Source organism: Chionomys nivalis, chromosome 2 (assembly GCF_950005125.1).
Source record: "Chionomys nivalis chromosome 2, mChiNiv1.1, whole genome shotgun sequence".
Lineage (NCBI taxonomy): Eukaryota > Metazoa > Chordata > Mammalia > Rodentia > Cricetidae > Chionomys > Chionomys nivalis.
The window spans coordinates 9,390,442-9,416,311 of record NC_080087.1 but is presented as its reverse complement, the minus strand read 5'-3'; the positions used below and the strand labels follow the sequence as shown (position 1 = coordinate 9,416,311).

The following is a 25,870-nucleotide window of genomic DNA, read 5'->3' as shown; positions in this document are numbered from 1 at the left end:
TGCACTCTTCCTCCTTTGCTGTCTTCCTCGAGCAATCTCTTCATTGTTGCTATCAAATCTCTTCCAGAACAGTGACCTCTGCCACTCATCTGAATCCACTGCCAAGCACACTACAGCTTGGTGTTGCTCTCTCTAGTCGGAGGGTCATGAGAATGTTACCATGCCAATGTTTTCCCATTCTCCAACTCTGCCCACAGTCCCAGGGTCTTGCCACAAGGGCTCCTACTAGAGTCACTATCTGCCACCCTCCTTATCATTCAAGAGGACAGCCCCCTATCTTATGTACTGTCTGGCAACTCCTACAGCATCTTGGGGACCCACAACCCCAGTTTTAATGCTGATTTCCATTCTCTGATATTGGTCAGGCTTCAGTCCCTGCATGGGGCTTATCCTCCCTGCCTTGTGACATCCAGCAAGGTGTCCAGAGTGACCGAGTAGGCATCAGGAATAACCTTCTGGCCTCCAGTGCCCTCATGACCTCACTGTCACCTCCCCACATGAGGTCATCGTTATTATGATGACCTGGTAATTTTTCTCTATATGTCTGGTTTCTGCCTGTTCCAGGCTGTTACATATAAGAATCTTTGGTGTGTATATCATACTATCACATGACTAGTATATTTATTCCTTTCTCCTTTCCAGACTTCTCTCAAGCGCTTTTTACGTCTTTCCTTGTGCAGAAGGGCCATCCTCCACAAACATCTATGGTCATGGAACTGTGTTAGTAGGTGCCCAACATGATCTTCCTCCCTGCCTGCATTTAATGTTAGCCACGAGAATGACTTTACACTACTGATGTTAACAGATAAGGAACCGAGACTTGGAATGGGTTTGCCTGGCTGCTTGGGTCCTCCAACAGAATACGCCGAGAAGTTTTCTATTCTACAGCTCGGGAGCCAGAACTGTATGTGTGATGTAGCCTGAGTCCAGCCACAGACGGGGCAAGTGCTGCCCCGAGTGAAGACCCCTTTAAACGAAGCTAGCCTTGGCCTCAGCCGCAGCCCCCTGATGACATGAAAATGTGTGAGGCCACAGATCTGGGGCAACTGCTCCTGCCGTTCTGTACTTGCTCCTCAGAAATGAAGAAGATGGCAACCCAATGTCCATCACACTGGAGCGGGAGCCACGCCATCACTCTGTGTCTTGGAATGGGCTCTTACGTAGAACCCAGGAACCTCACACTCATAGCCAGAGTCCTGGCAGGCTGAGCACTGAGACCTGAGCACACTGAAGCACAGACAAGTGAGAAGAGTATTGCAAGAAGGAGGGACAGACTGGGAAGAGGCCCTCAGCACAGCCATATCCCATGCCGTCTTCTTCCCCGGGAGACACAAGCTTATTCTGTTCTCCATGTTTAGAACTGAATGAAGTCCCTGAAAAGAAAAAGTGGCACCTTTTCTCATCTGAGTCCCCAGCTTTTTGCCTGCCAAGGTCAAATCACAAAGTTTACAGCTTAGCTAATGTGTGTGTGTGTTGTGTCTCTGTATATGTATTGGGTTGTGTGTGTATGCAGTATGTTATGTGTGTTGTGGTATGTTGTGTGTGTGTGTGTGTGTGAGAGAGAGAGAGAGAGAGACAGAGACAGAGACAGAGAGAGACAGAGAGAGAGAGGAGAGAGATGATTTAGAAAATTAGAAAACGTTTATAGTAATGACGGGTCATACTCACAAAGGCTTACAGAGCATTTTGAGCCCAAGGAATTGAAAAACTAAATGACTGAAGGAAAAACACTGAACAGATGAGTGAGTGGGCTGAGTGGATCTTAAGGGCCCTGTGCCCTGTCCCTCCAGTGCTTCGTGGAAAGCTAGCACAGTGCGGAAGGATCCATGAAGATCAAATACAATAGCCTTGCCTCCTCCGTGCTCATCAGTTTCTGTACACTGGTAGCATTTTCCCTCCCTCTGCTCCGCTTTCCATATCGGCGCTAATGTTGTCAGCACTGAACACTGTTCTGGAGACCTAGAGACATGTAAGGACCCAATATGCATTGTGCGTCAGTCTTGAGAAAGGAAGGCTGTGCCCCCTACACTGTGTATGGCTGCGGCCTCAGAATTCTATTTAGTTGTTCCACTCCAAACAACCTTGTGGAAGACATACAGAGAAGGAAGAATATGCAGAAAGTATGACTGTGGAAATGCTAGCAAAATCTCAGCTTTCTATGATCTAAAAATTAATTTAAAAACCACTCTCCCTGTGCGAGATTCCCTGGGATGCAAGAGGAGCCGGGCATATTTTCTAGGGCAAACGTGGAAGAAATCAGAGAGATGTGTCACACTCTCCTCTCACATCCAAACTTTCCCAGCTTCCAGAAGGCTCTGTGAAGGGATTCGGTAGCTACAGTGGTATTTATAGAACATATTTCCACATCTCTATCCATGGTTCTGAGATCTGTAATTGGTTAATTCTTTAACTCTCTCACAGAGAGCACTGTTGATCTAGGGGTCCCTTTGCCAGATGGCGCGCTTGCATGTCATGCCAGCACAGCCCAGAGCCACACTAATGGCCAATCCCAGGACAATAAGCTGGATAAAGTTCAGCCATGTGGCCATTCCAAAGCCCCAGCAATATGTACTTCACACAATATTCACAAACGCCTTGGATTTCAGACAGAGAGATTTTAGGTGGAAAGAAAGAAAAGTGCAGTGATTCAATATGATTGCAAAGTCCTTGGAGTAAAAACAATCTTTCCCCCAAAGACACTAGAATTCTTGGGAAAAAAGCAAAGCAAAGATGTTGCTTAATAAGCAGACAGCACCTGGGCGGTGGTGGCGCACCGCTACTTTTAACCCCAGTATTCAGGAGGCAGAGGCAGGCAGATCTCTGTGAGTTCAAGGCCAGTTTACAAGAGCTAGTTCCAGGAGAAACCCTGTCTTGAAAACAAAAAAACAGACAATGTATTTGTACTCATTCTGTATTTGTTTATAATAACTTATTTCCCTCAGAATAAAGGCAGCAGCATAATCGTTTTGTGAGCAAAGAAAGCAGATGTTCATCCATGTGGGCAAGGTCTTATGTTTCCATCAGAGCTGTGGTCCAGGCTCCCTCAGCAGGACCTTCAGTACAGTGTGAATAACTTTGGAAAACACTAACTGACTCTCATTCGGCAGTCACTCTCTGATAACACCCCCAACAAAACACAAAACCAGGTTTTCTCTTTTTTAAAAAAGGCCCTTCAGGAGGTACATTTTTAGGATTCAAATATTTCAGAGCTTGGTACTTTAATTAAGACCCTGGAAACAAGAAACATTTTAAAAACTTGACGATGCTTATTGATAACACAACTCCTGCCCAGGGATAATTTTGGAAACAGGGCAGAAAGGATGTAAGGGCCAGAGGATCAAGGAGTCCCCTGTGAGACTGTGTCTCCGAGGAATGTGAGGAGCTACACCCAGAAAGTCTCACCAGCATCACTGCCTGAACACAAACTGATCAAGGAAAACACCAACAGACATGCCAACATGGACAGAGAACGCTTAGCCCAACACAGGAAATTTAGGAACAAAGGAATGCAGACAGTGGAGGAACAATCTTCATCTGATTGGTTATCCAATATGAAATGGTCAGCCTGAAAACATACATACAGTAACGTTATACAGACAGAACACGTTCTATTTATGGATTTAGGAATGTGCGCGTGTGTGTGTTTGTGTGTGCATGTATGCAAGTGTGTTTATAAAGAAGGCAGGAGGGAGCTTGCATCCTCTTTGCCTTCTGTCCTTGTGGTGAAGGCAGATGCAGCCAGAGGCCCACACTAGACAGCCACTTTAGCACTGAGCTTGGGCTTCCCTAACGGCAGGACTGCCAGAAACAGGTTTTTGTTCACTATAAATTTTTCAGTGTAAGGTATTTATGTAGCAACATACTCTAGTCAAAAGCGATACTGTTAATGAGTTAGAGCTGTGCACATAAAGCTGACTGTACATCATTTATTGTGGCCACTGCTGCTCTTCTCATTTCTACTGTGTGGAAGACAAGAAGCCACAGGGAAGTTAAAATCGGGCCTGAGGCCACCCAGTCTTCAGTTTGAAAGGAGGCTCCTAACAGCTTTGTTCAGTGAGTCTGAAGCAGAATGGAAACACGGCTGGGGCAGAGCAGGGTAGTCTACACAGGGCTAGAAAATACAGCAGAGCCAGCATAGGTAGACAGGGTGAAGACAAGAGCCCAATGCCTGGCATATAACACTCCAGAAAAGACAGTTCCCAGGCAAGGACACCTGACCTGAGCTCAGTGCCAAGGCCTTAGAGACACATAGATGCTATCCCAGTGCTGGGGGGCAGAAACAGCCTGAACCTAGGACTCAGTGGCCACCTATCATAGTTTATTTGGTGAGTTCCAGGCCAATAAGAAACCATGTCTCCAATAAAAAGTAAAAACTGCTGAGGAATGATACCTGAGGTTGAACTCTGACCTCTACAGAGACTCAGAACAACCTCAGGCCATGAAGGTGGGCGGGGGCTACAACTGTTTTTAATTTTTTTTTTTTTACACGCAAGACCTTCTTTATGTACATGTTACTAGTCAGTCCAAATTTCTGGACACACCCTTGTATTTTCTCTCTGGCTTCTCTTTCTGGTCTTGTGTCTGCAGAAGCTTCAGTGAGGATCTGCCCACGATACTCCGTTTCGGGGTTGGCTTAAGGACACAGCTGGTCCTTCAGAGGCAGCACACACTTCACGGGTGTCCACTTAACACTCACGAGTAGGAAATGAAAAAGCCAGGTCTGTAGGCGCTATGGTCTGTCTTGCAGCCCACTGTGCTATTAGATAGCCCAGGCTAGACTATGTACTCCACTGGCTCCCTGGGTGAGAGACCTCCTGGAACTGAAGCTCCCAACAACTGGGCTTTTACAATCTCACTCATCAGTCCAGTGCATTGTCCCTCCTGGGTGAATGCCTGGTCTGTGACTAGGTCAGGCTATCTTCAGCCTCTCAACATTACTCCTCTTTAGTCCCCTGTAGGTCTGTGAACTATACCCCACTGCACAAAGTATTTCAGAGTACGTTAGTAGCAGGCTATCACACTCTCTACTGCATACATTTGGATTTTAAAGGCAGACCATCTCTGATTTTTATTTGAAATTGTAATTCAAATAATTTTTTTTTTTAGAAAAGCAGTATGATCAGTCAGGAGTTTTCAGACAAAAATATTCTAAATATTTTTATCTGGCAAGTTATTAATCCATATTTTAATTTTAAAAATTACTTTTCCATTAAAGCAATTTTAAAGGGACATTTTCCACAGCATTTCCCCTTTTTGACTGAGAAGATTCTGCTTTTCCTGAAAACAGCTACTGACAGATATTTTTCTAAGCCCCTCAGAGTTTTTAATAATGTATTTGGATGCCAAAGAAAGATAAAACGGCAGTTATTTAGGAAGTCACTTATGGTGTTTTTAATGGATAAGAATCATTTCATTTGGTTGCTGTGTAAAGGCAACCTGCGTCTGGAGATTTTCAGAGCCGGCAGAGTAACCACAAAGGGCTTGTTCCCAGCGGCTTCGTGGTCTTTACTCCTGGGTTCCCGCCATAGTCCTCAGCAAACACCAGATGCCAATTTATATTAATTGGGAGAGAAAAACAAAAACTATCCCTTCTCTTCATCTTTATTTCTCATTTCTTTAGACTTGAAAAATGGATTCTTTGTGATTTGTGCTTTGAATTATTTCCTATTTCTCATGACTTTTTTTTTTTTATAATCAAAGAAATGACATGACATAGAGATAGGGCCCCCTCTCTGGTTGCCAAAGGCAGGGTAACACAATTACTAGGAAATGTCCTCCGCTAGCCACTCACTAATTACCAGAGCAGGTTTGAGCCTTGTCACTCATGTTCCTCCCATTGCAGGCTGGACCTTCTTCCTGCTCCTTAAGACCTGAACCAGAAGGCGCTCAACAGGGTGGGGTGGAAGGACACTGACTGAGCTGCGGCAGTAAGTGGCATTTCTGAGGAAAGTCGGTACTGCCCAATAAATGATGTTTGAGACCCATCCTCTTCTAAACGCAAAGGATATCAATAATCAAACCTACACCCATTAGCCATGTTATAATTATATTTTCTTAAGTTAAATATTTTACTTAACATTCTTAAAGTGTGTGGCTTTAATCCACCCCTGTTCCTCCCCTCTGACCCCCCTCCTACTCATTTCTTTTCACGTGCTCTCTCGCTCGCTCTCTCCAGTGGTCACCAAATTTATTTAGTGCCGTCTGTGTACAGGTGTGTAATCACCTTCTAAGACATGGGCACCCTCTTGGGGCCGGGCTCTCTGAAGGAAGTGACTCTCCTCCCCCAGTAACCATCTACTGCAATGGATGCTCCTATAGCTGTGGGACTTCCAGAGCCCCTCCCCATCCAGGCTGGGAATTTGGCTGGCTTTAGCTTATGAGTGTTTTGTACCTATACTTCTGGCTGCTATGAATTAAAATTATATTTTTAAAAATATAAATCTTTCAAAAAATGCCCACGAGCATCATTTAAGTGTCATTTTATTACTAATTATAATAAATATTATAAATATGTTTATAGATTCTGAAATACAGAATTAAGTTAATTTTCTAAGTCACTCTGCATGTTTCATAAAATTACTGGGGCTAACAAATATACTTTCTTCATGAGTACAGAAGGAAAAACTGATGAATCCCACAGGGTCTGACAGTCTATGACTATAGTCTCAGCACTTCAAAGGCTAAGGTATGAGGATCATAAGTTCAAAGTCATCTTTGGCTACATACAGCAAGACAGTAACCCTGTCTCAAAACAACAGATGAAAAACATACAAGCCAAGACAACTGAATGCTGGGTGACAGTGAAACAGTCTACTGCACACCGTAACTTCTTTCTCACTGTATTTTAGCTCAAAATGACCCACCCTGGCGTGAGAGACATGAAGTGTGCAAACGCCTTAAAATTCCTCATTTCATACACCAACTCTCTCTTTTGTGTTCCCTTTCTCCAAACTCGAGGGGGACAGCTATGGCCAAGCAGATTTTACTAGTGACAGGAAAATGAAGTACTTCACAGTGGAGGGTGGGTTCTTAAGAAAAGAGGTGAGAAGGACAAAAACACCTTTGCAACCTGCTGGAGAGCCAAGGCATGTGGTGGACAGCCAGTGGTCAGACCAGATGGGAAACGGGGTGGAGTCAACAGGAGATATGGCCATTTGGAACCTTTCCTTGCAGAGAATATTGAAGCGCCAAGGACTCCACTGTCTATCCTTGTTCCCAGCCTTATGGAGTGAAAAACCTTTGCTCCACGCTTGGGCTCCATGATACACTGTGTTGCTACAGGCTTGAAGCAGCTGGGCCAAGGCCCTGTGACTGGGAGCTAGGAGCTGACACAACCTTTCCTCCTCTTACCATGATTTACTTAGGCATTTTGTTTTAGCAGCAGGAAGCTGACACATACTCCCTGTTCATTGCTAGACAGACATGCTCCGCCAAGTCAAGCTACCGTCTTCTCCTCTCCATGCTTTTCTCATCATCTTCTTCATCCTTTCTATACTTGTGCTTCCTTTAAGAATGTGATGTTGGGTCAGGCGGTAGTGGCGCATGCCTGTAATTTCAGCACTTAGGAGGCAGAGGCAGGCGGAGCTCTGTGAGTTCAGGGCCAGCCAGGTCTACAAGAGTTAGTTCCAGGACAGGTTCCAAAGCTACAGAGAAACCTGGTCTCAAAAAAAAAAAAATTGATGTCACAGAATGAGCTTTCCCATTCTTTTCTAGTAAGACATTTCTCCTAGGTTGCACTTCTGACCATGGTTTTTCTGTGACGCCTAATATAGGGTCTCGTTCATCCCTACCCATTCAAAACTAAAAAAAATACCTGGAGTATTTGATGTTTGAGCTATGCACTTCTCTAAACCAAGCTCTAGACTCATCATATGTTAAAACCTTACCCCAAAAGGCATGATGTTAAAAGGTAGGGCTCCTACCTACCTTCTGCCTAGGTTGAGTAGAAGAAGAGGGTGCAGCTCTCAGGAATGGGATTAGTGTCATTATAGGAAGAAACCCTGTGCTCTGCTGTGTTGGTACCAGGTAAACCCCATCTGCACACCAGGAAGCAGCTGTTTGGCTCTCTCAAGAAGAGAGCTCTAGAACATGAGCTACGAGTGGTATTTCAGCCATTCACTCAGTGAACCTGCCGTAACACCAGAGCTGAAGAAGATAGCTGGGGGCAGGTGGCTACAAACCCAGGAGCAATATTAATTAGCTCATGGCTGCAATACGTCAGTAATGGATCTACGAAAGAAAATCAGGTTACCTCAGGTTTTAAAGAAATGGCTAGGCAATAGAGGAAATGCTTAGGTCTTGTCAGTGGAGAACCAAAAGGACAGTTTTGAGCCTTCTCCCCTCAACACACCTAAGCCAGGAGCTTCCATTGGAGAAGTCGAAACAGCAGACATCACTCATTCAGCTATATACATGACATAAAGCTCTAAGAAAAAAATATACACTAATAAGCAGTGAGAAAAAAACAGTCCACTCTGCACTGATTTCCACAGAACAATGCTGGGGACTGCAACTGATAACTGATTTCCTACAGTTCTGGAGGTCAGAAAGCCCAAGATTAAGTGTTAGTAGCCAGCAAGGGGCTTCTTGATGCATCATCCATTATGGAAGGTAGACAGGAGAAGGGGACAGAGAACGGGACCTGGAATCAAAGCTCCTATCTTTTTGCTACTGGGTTAATTACTCTTGAGCACAAAGACCTCATGTCCAGTACTAACATGGATGCACGGAAGATCAAGTGTGCTACATAAGGACTTTGGGGCACATTGAAATCACAGAATGGAATCCATTTACCCCTGAATGTTCAGAAACTCTCCTTAGATCAAGCACGCACCACCTCACAGCTGCTCAGATCTGAGTCCTTTGCTTCCTTTGGACGCTGAGTGGAGCTGGAGCCCTTGTGTGGCACTAGGTTGCGGGGAAAAGAGGCAAGTTGACTAAAGGCAAGCAAGAAACAAGCACAGACAGGCATTTCTATTTATTTATTTTAACAACTGACGGAGATAAACAAGCTCACTCTCTGGCAGTAAATTCCTTAAGCGTCTAGCCTTAGGTCCAAATTTCAGCTATAAATACTACCCACTGTTACTATGTCAGCTCCTCTTTCATAATGTGGATATGCTATGTCATGGGCAACCATTCTCTTCTCTGAGACGGCTAATGTATGAAGCAGCTCTCTTCCTCCGCACCAGGCTCAAGATGCCAGCTCGCGCTGCCTTCCAGACTCTCGAGGGAGGAAAGACAGGGACCATCATGGGACTTGGGACAAATCCTTAGGCCAACATTTGACAGAAAGCCAGGCTAAAGAATGTTTAGCCTTAGCCTGTGAGGCTCAGGTCATGGAACTCTGGGTAGGCATGGTGAGGGAATGATGAAAGGACAGACACACTGACACAAGGCCCATAAAACTGGGGGCAGGTGGGGTCTGATACCACTCCTGCCATAACCTTGAACCCCAGCATGTTTCTTAGGCACAGTGCAGGGAGAGGGGTTTCCCAGTCTTGGTTGGGGTCTCTGTAGGTGAGCAATTATAAACAGATTATAAACATCTGGAGGCTATTGTTCGTCTCTGCATACACTGGTCATAAGCACTTAGACTCCCAGGAAGATGTCTGCCACCCCTCTTCAGCATGGCCCATGTGTGGAATGGCTTTGCCAAATGTCCCACAGGTCTAAGGTCTTAGAGACCTCCACATGACCATACCTGTGTCAAAATACAGTCACTCAGGACTTCAATCACTCAGGGCTTCCTCTGCGTGCGGTGTCTGACGCTTCCACTCCCATACCTGGTCCTCAGTAACTTTCCCCGATTATTATTTATTGGGGGAAGCAATGTGCCAAGGTCACAGCCCATGGGGCAGACTGGGTCTCATGGTTATCAATGCAAGCACAATGGAGATCATAGGGCCACCATAAGTTCTGATAAAGGCAGAAGATCGACTAGGTAGTGGGTAAGGACTCTCAGCTGTATGCTTTACTGGAAAACAATGATGGACACTGCAGTGGAGATTGTTTATCCTAAGTTTACTTAATTCCATAAGCAATCCTTGACTGTTTCTCCAGTGTTATAAGTGTCTTGGAGCTGTTCATAAAGGAAGAGCTCAGCACTGTTTTGGTTGGGGAGTTAAAGAGGAACAGAAATTCTTCAAGTTACCTAAGGTCATTACCATTTTCGCAGCAAAAAGTAGAACAGTAGTGTAGGTTTTTCATTGCTCTAGAGCAAATGTTTCTAAAGCTTAAATGAAAACATAGATATGCCAATTATTTAGAAAAGTCCTAGAAAGCAGACAGTGGGAGGGCCTACGTCTGGAAGACACTGAACTCAGCACAGCCTCTCCATGAACCCTGTGGTCCTTCATTACGTTGAACAATCTCAACAGGACACCAAGTCAGAAGATGGCCACCCAAGTGTTCTCTAAATGCGTACATACAATACGGCTTCTAGAAGCACAGGCAGACATGTTCTGTATCTTGAACTTAGGGAGACTCTGAAACTGGCTTCAAATCAAGATGCAACAAAATGCAGTCTGGCTCCATGCCCAAGGTTCAATCAACCATGGTTTAAAGCACCAGGAAAAGGCAATTTCACCTGCCCTGCAAGCACCTGCACTTCCATCGGGATTCCCTAAGCCATAGAGCAACCACTCACACCGCCCTCACACTGCTCTGTCAGCGACAAGCAGCCCAGGGAAGCCTGGAGCAGAGGATGTGTGCAGGAATCCTATGTCACTCTGTGAGGAGCTAAGTGCCCACTGAATCAGCATCTGCAGATTCCTAGAAGGAATGAGCACAGAGACTGAAGGACAATTGCATGAGGATTTTTACCATGTCAGGTGCTTAAAATTTTCTAGCTAAAATAGACTTCTGGCAAAAACAAATGAGAGATTAAAAGATTTAAGATACAGAACTCTTTAAAACTAGAGATAAAATATTTAAAGATCCATGTAAATTGATAAAAGGCATAACAACATACAAAATACACGTGACTATTAAAATATGTAAAAGTGATGAAATTTTCTCTAATAAGACAAACACATCAGCTCTGTTCCCATTTGTACCAGTCCTAGTGATGGCATTTGCAAAGCTTGGCAGCATTCTCTCCTGTGACGTTGTGGCAGGAAGCCTACATCCGTCTGGCAGGGGTGGGGACACGCAGAGAGATGGAGTAGTTGTACTGCTCAGCCACACATTCTGTCTTAGGGATTTGCTCCTGGGACCACACCTCTGGGAGTCACGAAAAAATGTGCAGACAGTGGCTGGGTGTGAGAGCTTTAACAGATGAACACTAGGGGAACACAGATGCCCATCCACAGAGACCACTGAATTTGTGTGCAGAGAGGGAAGGACTTTCACAACTGGTACCACTACTGTAAAGAACAGAGGAAGCTGGGAACAGATGGCAGTGGTTTGTCAGATGAAATGTAGAAAATGGAAAGTAATAAATAAAATAACAAGTAGGTAAAACAGCGCTACCTGCCAAGGGTAAGAGAACAAAGTGAAGCAATCGAAGTGGGGTGTGTGCTTGTGTGTGTGTGTATGTGTTTTATATGTGCATATATATCTGTATAAATAACAGTATAGCTTGAATTTTGAAGCTTGTCATGTTTTATGACAATCGAGAGATTTAAGATAAATGAAAAGGAAAGGGTAGTACAATATTAGATTAAGCTGTGTTATTTTTTTATGCAGTGGGACATTCATTTAATGATGCAAAGATGCGTTGCATTCTTTTATGTTGCATTTGTTTAACTCTGTAAAACAGTGTTAATTTGCCTGTCTAAAACACCTGATTGACCTAAAAAGAGCTGAATGGTCAATAGTTAAATGGGAGAGAAGATAGGTGGGGCAGTCAGGCTGAGATAATAAGTAGGAGGGAAAATCTGGGAAGAGAAGATCAAGGAGCAAGAAAAGGAGAAGAAAAGAAGGACATCAGGGGCCAGCCACCCACCTACACAGCAAGCCATGGAGTAAGAAGTAAAGAAAGGCACATAGAATAGAAAAAAGAAAAAGGCAAAAGATAGACGGGATAATTTAACTTGAGAAAAGAAGGCTAGAAACAAGCCAAGCTAAGGCCTGGCATTCATAAGAAAGAATAAGTCTCTGTGTGATTTATTTGGGAGCTGGATGGTGGGCCCCCAAAGAGTCCAAACAGTAAAACAACCAACAAGTGGAAAGAGAATAAAATTTAGTATTATCAGAAGTGAATACCTTAACAACACACATTGATAATGTTTGTGTGTAATTCAATTTATTTAAAATAACTTCTAAGTACAGTGTTATTCTTTCTCCTTTGTGGAAGTAAAGGACCTGAGAGAAAATGCTGCCCTGTTGAAGCCTGCCATTTCTAGTGGTATAAGTGTAGGAATTCTGGACCTCTGTTTACATATGTTAAGACAGAAAAAAATCTATTTAACACTGATATTTTCAGAAACCGGGTTTCTGTCCATGGCTGAAGGAATGGGGACAATAAAAAACAGCTTATTCATGGTGTTTGATATGAAGCTAAAAAATAGCATGTACTTAACAAATGTTTTTAAAAACAACACCTTTCATTAGGAAAAGTTCCAAGCGCATCCTAGGCAACAGGAAAATGATTCCCACATGCTTCCTTATCAGGATCACCAACATGACCAGCTTGGGCTCAGTTCTCTGTTATTTATGCCGCTATAGATTTCCTATCCTATTGTGAAGCAAATTCGGGGATCATGATACTTATTAACAGAAGAACCAATCCATATATAAGTCTAGAAACATGGAGTTTAAGACAGAACTAGAATATCATAATAGCACGAAAAGATTACCAGATATTAATGTCATCAATGTCTCCTCATAAATGCATTGTGTTTTAAGTCTGTTTGAATCAAGATATCAGGATCCAAACAAAGCCCACTGATCATATGGGATGTATTTCACTATGATCATGTGGGATGTATTCCATGCTTCTCTCTTTCCTCCTCTTCCTTTTAATTTTTTAAAACTTTTATATCAGGTTTCATGAGACACATTTATGCAGTAATATAATGCATTTTAAGCATATTTTCCTTATATCTGTCTTTTGTTATAATAATTTTTACAAGGACATGATTCATCTACCATGAATTTCTCCATTTCAAAATTTCAATTCATCAGTTTTACATATATTCACAAGGATATACAGCTACCAGTGTTAACATGCCACTTATAATTTACAAGCTCCTGATCTATCTCCCTTTTTGTCTTTACTAATAATTTTTGAAGAAAAAAAATGGACTGATCAGCTTGAAGAGTTTTGGATAACATAAATGTTTCCGATTGTTTGAGTGGCGCATGTCTAATTTCGAGTGATGCATGTTTAAGGAATCACTCCACCCCATCCCCAGCCCTGGTTTCCTGACAGTTCTTTGTTGGAACTAGAGACTGCATTAGATTTAGGGAAGACATGCTTTAAGAGACTGACTCTAGGGGCTGCTTGATCAGAAAGCACAGTATGCTATTGTAGAAGCAATTGGCTGCATCTTAGTATCTTATTTTGTGAGAGTCCAAATGCTGTCAGCTAGCAAGAGGGTTCTTTCCTCCACTAGTTAAAGAATTAAAGGACAGGAAAACTTCTCAGCACACTGTGAATTCTATGGCAAGCATTAGAGACTTCTCGGGGAAGAGCCCTGCAGAGCCAGGAGACTACGGACCTAAGGGTGCTCTTTGGGTTTCTGCTGAACTTGACTGTTCCCTGACCTATGACTTTATCTACCACTCTGTTGGTTCTGAGGTGTGCATGTGTCCTCTGTGGTACTTGAGTTGGGTCCCTGTTCCTATCTACACAGGTGTAGCTTCTGGTTGGCTGGGGGCTGTTATCTCTTAGAATGGACTCCAGACCTCTGTTTATGGAACTGTAATAGATGAAGAAGAGAAGTTGATGGGAGAAGAGAAAATGAAGGCAGTGGGGTACTGTGGAGACTCATCTCTCTTTCCCTCTCTACCCAGGGACAAGGGCCTCACAGTTGCCAGCCCTCCATGAAAGGGGCACTAATTTCTAGATGGCAAATAAGAGCCTTACAGTTTTAGCATCCCTTCTCCAATCGTTGTACATATTTCAATAAAAGTAAAAAGTCCCTCAACTATAACTGTATCAAAGAACACATTTTACATAGAAAGGCAGAATAGCACTACTCCTTTCTCTGATGATCACTGATATAAAGACACTGACTTGAACAATAAAGCTTCAGCCAATGGGACATCTCGGGAGAGGCTCTCAAAGCTGGGCTAAGAGTAGCAGCCTTTGAGAGCTTCTCTGACGCCTTCTCTACCAAAGAATTCCACTTTAGGCACATCCTACTCTTTTTAATTATTTATACTGATTTAATTGATGCATTCACATTTGTGTGTGTGTATACGTGTGTGCATGCACATGTCTGCACACCTGATGTGCAAAACAATCCCACACCAGTTAGTATTTAAAGGAGCATTTATTTTGGGGTTAAAACTCACAAAGCACCGTAGGAAAGGAGCCTAGTCGCTGGAGCAGGAGCAGGAACCAAGCACCAGGAACCAAGAGAGCGGGCCGGGAGCACACCAGCCAGATTTATAGGTAAATATTGGCCTAACGGGTACCCACCCTCCAAACAAGGTGATTGGCTGGGGCTTCCCTTCACACACCAGTGCACACCACAGCACACATGTGGAGGTCAGAGAACAAATTCTAGCAGCTAGTTCTGTCTATGTACCATGAGTGTCCTGAGGATTGATTACTGTATATGACTCCCACCATAGAAAAAGATATTTACTTTTGAATACCAGAAACCTTTGTGCAGGTGTGGTCACTGTGGTAAAGAAGAAATGGAGACCAAGTGTGCTGCAGCTGGATTTAGGTTCAGTGGCTCACAAAGACATTGAAATAAACACTAGCATGAGCATAGTCCCCAGAGCTACTCACTTGCCAGGCATCAGAGCCAACTATGCAGTCCAGAGGGCTAACATTGCTCACATGGACTTGTGAGGATAACCCTGGCAAAGGCAGAATTGGTGAGCACCCTTTCTTAGTGTGGTGGAAACAGAAACAAACCTCATACACTTTCACAGCAAAGAGAGTTTTCATCACAAGCTTAAACATATTCATGCCTTTGTGAAAGGAGACTATGTAATAACCAATTATCATCCTCCCACACATAGCCTGGAGCAATAAAAAATACAAACAGCAGGAGAAAACAAAGACATGACGATCCCTGTTAGCAGGTAGCCAAGGAAGCTTGCATGTGATGATTGGATAATGAGATTCAACTGGCAAAACATTAAAGACATTTGGTACAATTTATCAATATCTAGATGCACAATATAAATATAAATGATCACCTAAGTGTGTAAAGACATGCAGGTGTGGGCATTGCAAGAACAGTGAACAACACAGAGAGGGATGTCAACGTTCACTAACACCCAGATGGCTCTCCTTCATACAGTCAATCTATAAAAATTTATTTATACTCCAAGTGTGCTTATATAAAAAATATGACAATTTGTACTCATTAATTACAAATGATCAGTTGTGGATACTGGCTGTTATTAGCCCAGTTATCTATGTAATATATATGACTTCACATAAACATTTTAATTATTGAGTGGGAATGTCACTTAGTAATTAGCTTTCTTGAATGAGACTAAATATGGAGAAAGGGAAGGGCTTCCAGGTTTTACTTAGTAGATTTCTTTTTTTGTTGTTGTTGTTGTTTTTTGAGACAGGGTTTCTCTGTGGTTTTGGAGCCTATCCTGGAACTAGCTCTGTAGACCAGGCTGGTCTCGAACTCACAGAGATCCGCCTGCCTCTGCCTCCCGAGTGCTGGGATTAAAGGCGTGTGCTACCACCGCCCGGCTAACTTAGTAGATTTCTGAAAATTAAAAACTTATTAAGCATGTGACTTGGGCACTTTTAAAAGGATGCCTGAGAAAATATTTGCAAGTAAAACATTTAGTTAATCTCTAAATTTGTTTTTTCAGATTGAAAAGATAATGGTAGAAAACTCTATACTTGGGATGTTTTTCTGCTTTCCAACCAATGTGTAGTTGATGATGATCTCCTTTGTTTTGCCACTGCTACCTATAATTTCTGACTGTAATCACTCGTGAGTACAGTCTCATTTTACACACGGTTTGTGCAGGTCACTTAATTCACCTTCTGTGTGAGCAAAAGCACATCCGTGTTTTATAGCATGTATTCTCCTTCTGCTAGAGAAGACTTTTATTTGGTTCATTATGTGTCTATTTTTGGAGTGACTAAGATACAGTAGCTGTTATTTCACATACTACAGGAAGTAATCATAGGTGTGTATGTATTCGTACATACGTTCATGAGTGTGTGCCTCTCTCTCTCTCTCTCTCTCTCTTTCTCTCTCGTGTGTGTGTGTGTGTGTTCAGGTATTCTTTCTGAATTCTTGTGAAAGCTCCAAGAAATTTATGACTTCTGTGATGTGGGCTTCCCCTCTGTATGTTGTGAATATGTTTTATTACCATTGGCTAATAATGAAGCTGCTTTGGCCTGTGGCAGGGCAGAATAGAGCTAAGTGGGAAAACTAAACTGAATGCTGGGAGAAAGAAGGTGGAGTCAGAGAGACGCCATGTAGCTGCCAAAGGAGACAAACCCTGAAACCTTACTGGTAAACCATGTGCCTTGTGGTAAAATACAACATAATAGGAATGGGTTAAGATGTAAGACTTAGTTAATAAGAAGCATAAGATAATAGGCCAAGCAGTGTTGCATTTAATATAGTTTCAGTGTGTTTATTTCAGGTCTGGGCAGCCGGGAAATGAATGAGCAGCCTCCATTTACACCTCTGATGGTGGAAGAGAGAACTAAGGAAATGGTGGGAGCTAAATTTCTGGTGTCACCTTTCCCCTCTCACTGGGTTTCTAGCATTTGTAACTGCCATATGAAAAACATAAAGAATCAGAGAATCACTAAAATAGTAAATGCTATTTCAATTTGTTATTGTTAAAAAGAACAGATAAATACAAATTATTACATGGCAGCTTGATCACAGATTCAGTCTGCATTTACCTGAACAATATTCTTTTGGAAAAAAATTAAAATAAAACAATTTTGTTAATGTATGTATGTTTCTGTGTGGGACCAGAAGACGGCACTGGATCTCCTAGAGCTAGAGTTGCAGGTGGTTGTGAGATGGCTTATGTATGTGTTGGGAATGGAACTGTAGTTTGTTAGAGGAACAATACATGCTCTTAATTGCTGAGCCATCTTTCTAGTCCCCTAAGAAATAGTCTAAACTATTCAAATTAAACATATTGCATATATATAATTTATCTAAAATATAATACATGTCATCCAAAAATGAATATAATAAAATCAACAAATTATACAAATCCTAAACTTTCATGAGCTAGGCAAATGGATGTCCTACTCTAAATGCAAAGAAATAAAAATAAGTTGAGCCATAAACCCACCAATTTAAGTACAATTTAAGAGACAGGGAGTGACTGGGTGCATTTATTTTGTACGTTTTACCTTATATCCTGACTTTTGAACTTTACCAGTTCTTCTTAAAATATCAACTCTATTATAGTTGCCAATATTCAAACTTTGGATAAATTTCAATAAATAATCTTTTATCTAGATTTTCTTAAGAGAAAATAAGCTTGGATAGTGCTTGGCATCTCTGTGAAGACATTCAAAGTGAAGATGCCACCGCCGTACTTCTGGTAGACCAGTAATCCAACTAGTTTTTCAGTCCCCACATGCCAGATTTACTTGTTGCCAATATTTTGCAAATAATGTGATATTTCTGTATTGTGTACACCCAAATTCAAATGTTGAAAGTTTTGACCCAAGGGAAAAAAGCAACCAATGATGGAGGTGGGTCTTGTATTAATCTGTTGCTTTTATTGGTTAATTAATAAAGAAACTGTCTAGGCCCATTTGATAGGCCAACCCTTAGGTGGGTGGAGTAAATAAAACAGAATGTTGGGAGAAAAAAGCCGAGTCAGTGAGTCGCCATGATTCTCCCATTCCAGACAGACGCAGGTTAAGATCTTTTCTGGTAAGCCAGCTCATGGTACTACACAGAATATTAGAAATGGGTTAGATCAATATGTAAGAGCTAGCCAATAAGAGGCCAAAACTAATGGGCCAGGCAGTGATTAAAAAAATACAGTTTCCATGTAATTATTTTGGGGCATAAGCCATGCGGGCGGCCGGGTGCCAGGGACGCAGCCCCGCCGCTCTTATTACAACAAACCAATAGTCTTGCCCAACTTTAAAGCCCATGAACCTCAGCCCAGCATGGCTTCTCCAATGAAACAATAGTGATACTATCATTTGCAGATAGTCAACAGCTGTATGATTGAACTAAAAGCCCACTCACTGGAGAAAATTTATGCCTAATACTATAAACCTAGCCCACAACACCTAGGTGGTCAGCTTCTAGACTCTAAAGGAGCACCCAATATTACTGCTTTCCTGAACCAACATAATCTCTAACTTCACTCTGAGTTTTTACCCTTGATCAGTAAAACTTTCACTCATCAAAAACCTTTTTTTAAAAGAAAGATGAAGACTACTACAGAATTTAATAATGTAAAATTCTCACAAGATAGAGATCAACTAACGGTGGGGTGTCCAAACCCCCCGACCGATAATTTCACAGCACAACTCCTACACCTAAAGCTCCCGGGACATCATGGGAGAGAAGGTAGGGAGACTGGAAGCAACAGAGATCAGCACTCGTGTTGATAGTCTCTTCCAGACATGCAGGGAAACTATATCCATGAAATCAAAACAATATGGCTGCCTAAACAAGACCTGCTTGACAATACCAGTTGATATGTCTAGGTAGATGAACATCTCAGAAGTCACTCCTTTCTAGGATTCAGGATAGATAGTAAACAAGCAATTAACTTTATTCTTAGTGCAAACAGTCTAGTGAAGTCTGTAGTACTTCCCCGAACTCAAAATTAATCTCCATTCTATCCAGAACTCTGAAGGAAACTCATTCAATAGCACAGTAGGATTTTCAGAGTAGGGGCTTCAGGTTTGTCAATCTAATCAGTATTTAATTCTTACTTGTTGATGGAATAGATAACAACTTTCAAAGGTTATTCTATATATTTATATTTTATGACCATCAACAACTATAGCAGAAAATAAAAGCTTTAGTATAAATTACTACCGCTTAATCAAAATCTATTCTTTTTTGACTTTTCAAGACAGGATTTCTTTGTGTAAAAGCCCTGGCTGTCCTGGAACTCATTTCATAAACCAGGCTGCCTCAGACTCAGAGATCCACCTGTCTCTGCCTCCCAAGTATTGGAATTAAAGGCATGTGCCTGGCTCATCTTTGAGATTCTTAATATATGCTTCCCATCTTCATAGCATGTATACTTTCAACATTTCATCTTCGTAGCATGTATACTTTCAACATTTTGAACTCACTGTCACATCATCTGAAACCCTTTGACACAATACATATCATGAAGTTCAGAAAAATTTATCATTTCTAACTTGGCAAAGTGGCATGCTTCTGTAATCCCACCACTTGGGAGGCTGGGGTAGAAGGATCAAGAGTTGCAGGCATCCTGGCAACAATAGTGAAGGCCTGTCTCTAGCAAGACAAAACAGCAACAACACAAAAGTAGCATCTGGGATTATACAATCTGCTAACTTTCATCTTCTTGCTTGTAAAAACAAAACAAAACAAAAACCCAGATTCTTTTGAAAATAAGAAGGGACTTGCTGTAAGTAGCTTGATGTAGTTTGAGGGTTTCTATGGCAACATGGAACTTTTCCTTAAAAACGCCCTATAAGATTCTCATTAGGATAAACAGCACTTGGCAGAAGTAAGTGTAGTTCTGTGTGCCTAAATCTTTTACAGTAGTGGATTCATAAACCAGTCACTCTCTTTACCTGCATTCTTTGATTTTTAAATATTTTATTTTTATTTTATATGTATGAATGCTTTATCTCTGTGTGTGTGTGTGCGCGCACGCGCGTATGTGTGTACACATGCAGTATCTATGGAGGACAGAAGCAGCCATGAATCTCCTGAAATCAGAGTTGCAGACCAATGGAGCATCATGTGTGTGCTGGGAACTGAACATGGGTCTTCTGAAAGAGCAGCCCACACTCTTTACTCACATCTTTGATTTTTAATGTTCCAACAAGTCCTTTAAAGAAGTATTGTGTTGCCGGGCGGTGGTGGCGCACGCCTTTAATCCCAGCACTTGGGAGGCAGAGGCAGGTGGATCTCTGTGAGTTCGAGACCAGCCTGATCTACAAGAGCTAGTTCCAGGACAGGCTTCAAAACCACAGAGAAACCCTGTCTCGAAAAACTTAAAAAAAAAAAGAAGAAGTATTGTGTTTGGCAAAACTCACACTCAAAGACATGCACAGCCTACCCAAAGGAAAGTAGCTACATATCAAAAAAGCTTCTCTTGTTCTAAAATCACTCATAGCTTCTTGGTCTGAATCCACTGAGGGAGTCATGGCACTGGAACCAACAATTCTAAGTGTTGCTTCTGTTATAAGCAAAGTAGCTATAAAAGTTGATTTTAATTCACTGAAGACAAATTTTCTAGCTCACAGTTATCTCAGAAAGTCTTGCATCATATACGACAGAGTTCTGATTCTGTGAGATGTGACGAGAGAACACAGAGAGACAGGTAATGCTATGCAGTGGAGATCACAACCAGCAAGACAGAGAAGTCAAGCTGCTGTCTAAACTAGGGCAGAACAGCTGCTGCTTTAACCTGAGAGGTAAGATTACTAAACTTCTGGTGAATACGTTGTGAAGCAGAAGCATCAGTTGGTTTACCTACTGTTGACTGGCATCATGACAATACAATCATTTTTGTAGAAATGCAAATAAACTCAACCCAAAGTATCAGAATTTTTCCTTCTTAGTATGATTTAAAGTATTTGATTTAAAGTATTTGACTTCATTTTCCCAATTTAAGTTTTATTTTTCAAACAATATCTTTATGTCCCAGCATGCTGAATTAAGTGCCAACAATATTTATGACACATTCCTCCTTATGAACAGTTTAATGTCTCATATTCATTTACTAATATAACAACATCAAGGTCATGATCTAGCAAACTAAGCAGATCTCAAATTTATGAATACTAAGTTATTTTCTTAAATCAAAATCTAAAAATAATATATTTAAAGTGACTTCTTTCCCCCATACTGCATCAAACTCTTCTAAACTTTGCCTTAATAGTCCAAGAGGAGAAAAGAGAAACCTGTAACATGAAAATAACAGGTTCTTTCAATGAAGGCATTAACAATATTTTATGATAATCACAAGGAGAATCAGGATATCTTTGAAGACAGACATAAAAGCAGTGTTGCCAATTATAATACTCACACACAAGCTTCGGGTTGTAATATAAGTTTGTTAGGATACATACGCTGTAAATTTGGAGCTGTTGGGATGACATTCTGCACATATAGAAGTGTCCCTGTGACCAGCAGAGTACTAGCCAAATTGTCAATCACCCACTGATACGGGCTTATGAATTGCATGAGAATCCAAAGGGGACAGAAGTAGGAAGGGCTCTCATCATGCATGATGGTAGGGACTGTGGTGGGAAGGTCAAGGTGATACTGTTACTGTACAGGGTAACCAGGAGGGTCACAACCATGCTTTCAGAACTATCTCCTATAGTGCCAAACTCTACAGCAAGAAATTCCCTAAAAAGCCCTAAGTGGTTTCATTGACAAATAAAACCTAGATCAGTCAGGCTAGATATAAACAGGACTTGGAAAAGTAGCTAGGTGGGGATCAATCACAATGCTCTACCTGCACACACACACACACACATGCATACACACACACACACATGCATGCACACAATGCACACACCACCTAGTTTTCTCAGACACCCGTGAAGGGTACCTCCAGGAAACAGTCATGACCTACCCCTACCCATTTTTATATGCTTAATCTCTTGTCTAAAAGACAGGTGAGGAAGGCTTGTTGAGTCAAAGATGAAAGCAGTTTTTCAAAGTTAGCCTGACAGAGGAATTCCCTGTAAAAAAGATGAAAGACCCTGCTTTAAGAGATCTTTTTCATTCTTAGCCTTAAACAGCCTGCCTTTCGTGTTTCCCCAGGGTCACTCCATGCTAGGACAACAATCTCCAAAGGCTTTTTTCTCCCATTATAGAACAGCAAAAGATTTGGCATAGGGATTTTGTAAGGATATAAAAAAATCTGAAGATAAACAAGATGTTATGATATTGAACCAGTTTGATGGCTCATTTCATAAAGCAGTCCTTTCATATGAAATTTATTTTAACTTTCCAGTTTTTTTCTCATTTGCCTCCTGACCCACCTTTCAAAGACATTTCCCTACTCTGCAGAGAGAGCCATAATATGACCCCATCTATTGTTTGTATTCCTTGTCCCTCTCATGTCTTCTAGCTCTCCACTTTAAAGGCTAGGACTCCAGGCAGAGGCTTACCGCCACAGGGAAGGTGGGGCCAGCAAAAATCCCAGGCAAACAGGGGACCAAGCATTTGCCCTTTGGATTCCCAAGAAGAAAAGAAAAGATGCAGGGGAACCACAGCAGCAGCAATAGTAGCTACAGGATTGTCTCCATTGGAAGACTGGAGAATACTCACAGAAGCCCACGAGAAGATGAGGCTGACTGGCTTTACAAAGGGGGATGTGGGAGGAATATACATGTTGCATGTCTAGCCCTTGTTCTATGTGAGAAGCATCACCAATCACCAATGCCTTCCAAATGCCCTTTCCCATCAGATCCTGAGGTAGGGGTGTTGATGGGGAGAGAAAAAGAACACACAGGTACAGTTGGTTAAGAGAGCCTGTAGAAGTTAATGCCCTGGTTCTTCCTGGGAATCTCTGGAGAACCACAACTGGAATGCTTGGTATCCAGTGCCAAGTAGCAGGAAACAGTGTGCTCACATGGGATGCCAGTATTGTAGACAGTCCTGTGGCACCCGTACAAGCTCTGGGGTGCAGGAAAGACAAGGGGTCCTGATGGAAAAGCAAGGAGAAGGGCCATGCTCTGAGAGTAGGAGCGCCTCCAGAGATTGCTGGCTGCAGAAAGAAGCCAGGTGCCTAGGGAGGCTACTGAGCTTCAGCCACAGCTGTCTGGGGTGGGGGCTGAGGGTCGGGGGTCAGGGGACTGGGGACTGATATCATAAGATCACATCTGCCAGGCAAATTCACTGAAAATCCACGAAACTGGCCAACTGATAGTTTAGAAATGAAAGCAGAAACTAAAATGGGGAAGAAAATTCACACTGAACTTTCCTAAGCCAAATGAGAGTGAGGAAGCTCTGAACAGTGTTCAGCCGCCGTCCAGGCCCAAATGGTTAGGGAGAAAGCACCCTCCCTACCCATCAGAGCACATCTACTCTAGGATGCTTATGTTTGTTTTCTAAAAAAGGAATTAAATCTGAACAATAAGACTCATATCCGGACCTTTGAAGCAACTTGTCTAATCATACTTCCAACAGGGAAGAGATTAATTGCCAAGGGATCTTGGGTTAACTGCCAAGGTGGTAAACTAGAAAAGGCTCATTGAAATTAACCCTTGTCATCTTATGAGAATTTAATAGCTTGATCTAGTTGCAATGGGAAGAGTTTGAGTGTTAATAGTGGCCTGTATTATGAGTGTTTTCTTTTGGCATCTTAGTGTCCACAAAGCAGCTGGTGTCTGCCAAAGAACATAGCTAAGGTGTAGGGAAGCTGGGTCCTTGATCCTTGTGCTGAGGACAGAGCCTTGCAGCATCTCTTGTACCACGTGACACGCTCCTATTAAGGTATGTTTAGTCCTAAATGCCATCAAGTATGTTCAGGTCAGTGGGCACAAGAGTCACATGTGCCTGTGGGGAACCATACTATGCTAGCGGTCCTATTAGCTTCTGGTTTTTTTGCCCCTTAGCTAACACATTTGCTTGTCTTCCTAGCTCTGAGCCCTGGGAGTCAATATTTAGAGACTGTGTCAACTGGGTGCCTTGTCTTCTGATCTCCACTGGGTTCAGACAAGGAGAGAGCAGCAGGAGACTAATGTGCACAGAAGGAAACCAGGACGTCCCTGCCTCCCTGTCTGGACTGCCGAACACCCAGCTCAGGCTAGTGTTCGCCAGCTGCCCCACTTCCTGGGAAGGGGCAAACCTTGCCCTGAGCTCGGGGAGGCAAAGGCACTACGAGCTCAAAGTCTGAAACAACTGGCAACTCTTGGGACTGTGGTTTTTAGTCACTAAGAGAAGGTGAGATGGATACCCAGAAAATGATTTTTTGTTCCCTGTTTGGTTGGTGAGCAACTTTTAAAATAAAGGTATACTTTTTATTCAGTTTTCTTCAGATATGACACAATGTTCACTGGTTGAATTAATAAGATTCCTTACCAACAGATAAAATTCTACTTAGTCAGCTAACTTTATATCATTGTGAAATTAATTATTGTGCATACATATATAACATATACAGATCATATACATGTACCAAGTGATCCATGCATCTCTCTTTTTCTTTTCTTTTCTTTTTCTTTTTCTTTTTCTTTTTTTTTTTTTTTTTTTTTTTTTTTTTTTTTTTTTTTTTTTTGAGGCAGGGTTTCTCTGTGTAACAGTCCTGGCTTCAGGAACTCACTCTATAGACCAGGCAGGCCTCAAGCTAACAGAGATGCACTTGCCTCTGCCTTTTAAGTACTAGGATTAAAGGCATGTGCCGCCACCACCCAGCACATATCATTTACCTGCACTTTCTGAATTGACATGTTCACAATGGGATTTAGGTTACATTGAAGGAAGTCCCCTACCTGCTTGGTGCACTTGCTGCTTAGCAAAAGGTGTTGAAAAGTCTTTTGTATCAGGAAAATAAATATTTTTCTAAGTTGTTTATTATAATTTTAACGTAACCAGATAAAGCCTTAGTATATATTTTTTCAGAAAAAAACAAAACATGAAATAAATTCATCATCAATGTTTCTATGCAGAATTCAGACTTCCCCTTTAGCTGTGCTTGCAGGACACTGTGAGAAACGCCCAAGGAGTTCTGCATAGTTAGCAACACTCACATTCGCTTTCCATCCTCTGCCAGTCTTCTTTTTAATAATACATCTTTGTGCAACAATATACTTAATGTGTACTAGCGTTCTGGAGACACAGAAGTAGGCACCAGTGATTTATGAAGCTCTCTGCTCTGATAACATGATGGCGTGCATACACAATGGCTTTCATGGACTTTGGATGGAATCTTGATAGGAATGCCTACTACATTCAGTATGTGTTGTCAGTCTCTGAAATATAATTTCTTAGCACAGTGGCTTTTTTCCCTTTCTTGAAAAGGAAAAAGTATTTCTATTCTATCAGAGCCCATCCCACATCCCAAAGACGACGCGAAAGAGGCTATATTTTTAGAGAGTGACAGCCAAAAGGATTTTACAACTATCTCTTCCAATGCTTGATGCCTATTAAATATTTCTTGAACTCATCTGTCTCTCAGAGGCTACAGACCTCACGCAAGTCCCATTACCCTCCTGATGGAGACATAGTAATGCCATTCAGCTCTCTGTGTGGCTGTGTCTGTAAGGCTAAAACACTGGACTTCTGGAGATGTTTGCCAGAAATTTTCCAGGTTTTCCATGCTCATCTTTAGCAAAAGAGACCTGAAACAACACAAATATAGGTAACTCCCCTGCTCTGTGCAGAGAGCATTTACAGGCGGCCAGACAATGATGAAGGAGTCAAGAATGGGGGTCGAGGTGACAAAAAAAGATCAATTCTGGCCCCATGTTCTGGAAAGCAAAAGCAATACACGGTGGTGAAGTTTGGGGTCCCTGAGATTTACCTCAGGTAGAGCTTATTTTGCACAGTGTTTGAACACTCCTAACGGTCTGATCTTCAACTTACATGCTAATATACTA

General features: G+C 42.0%; 1 protein-coding gene across 2 annotated transcripts in view; it reads right to left on the bottom strand.

Moving 5' to 3' along the window:
• The window catches only part of Prkn (parkin RBR E3 ubiquitin protein ligase), a 1,199,352-nt gene that overhangs the window by 801,809 nt on the left and 371,673 nt on the right, over positions 1 to 25,870 (bottom strand). The gene's annotated exons all lie outside the window — the stretch shown is intronic.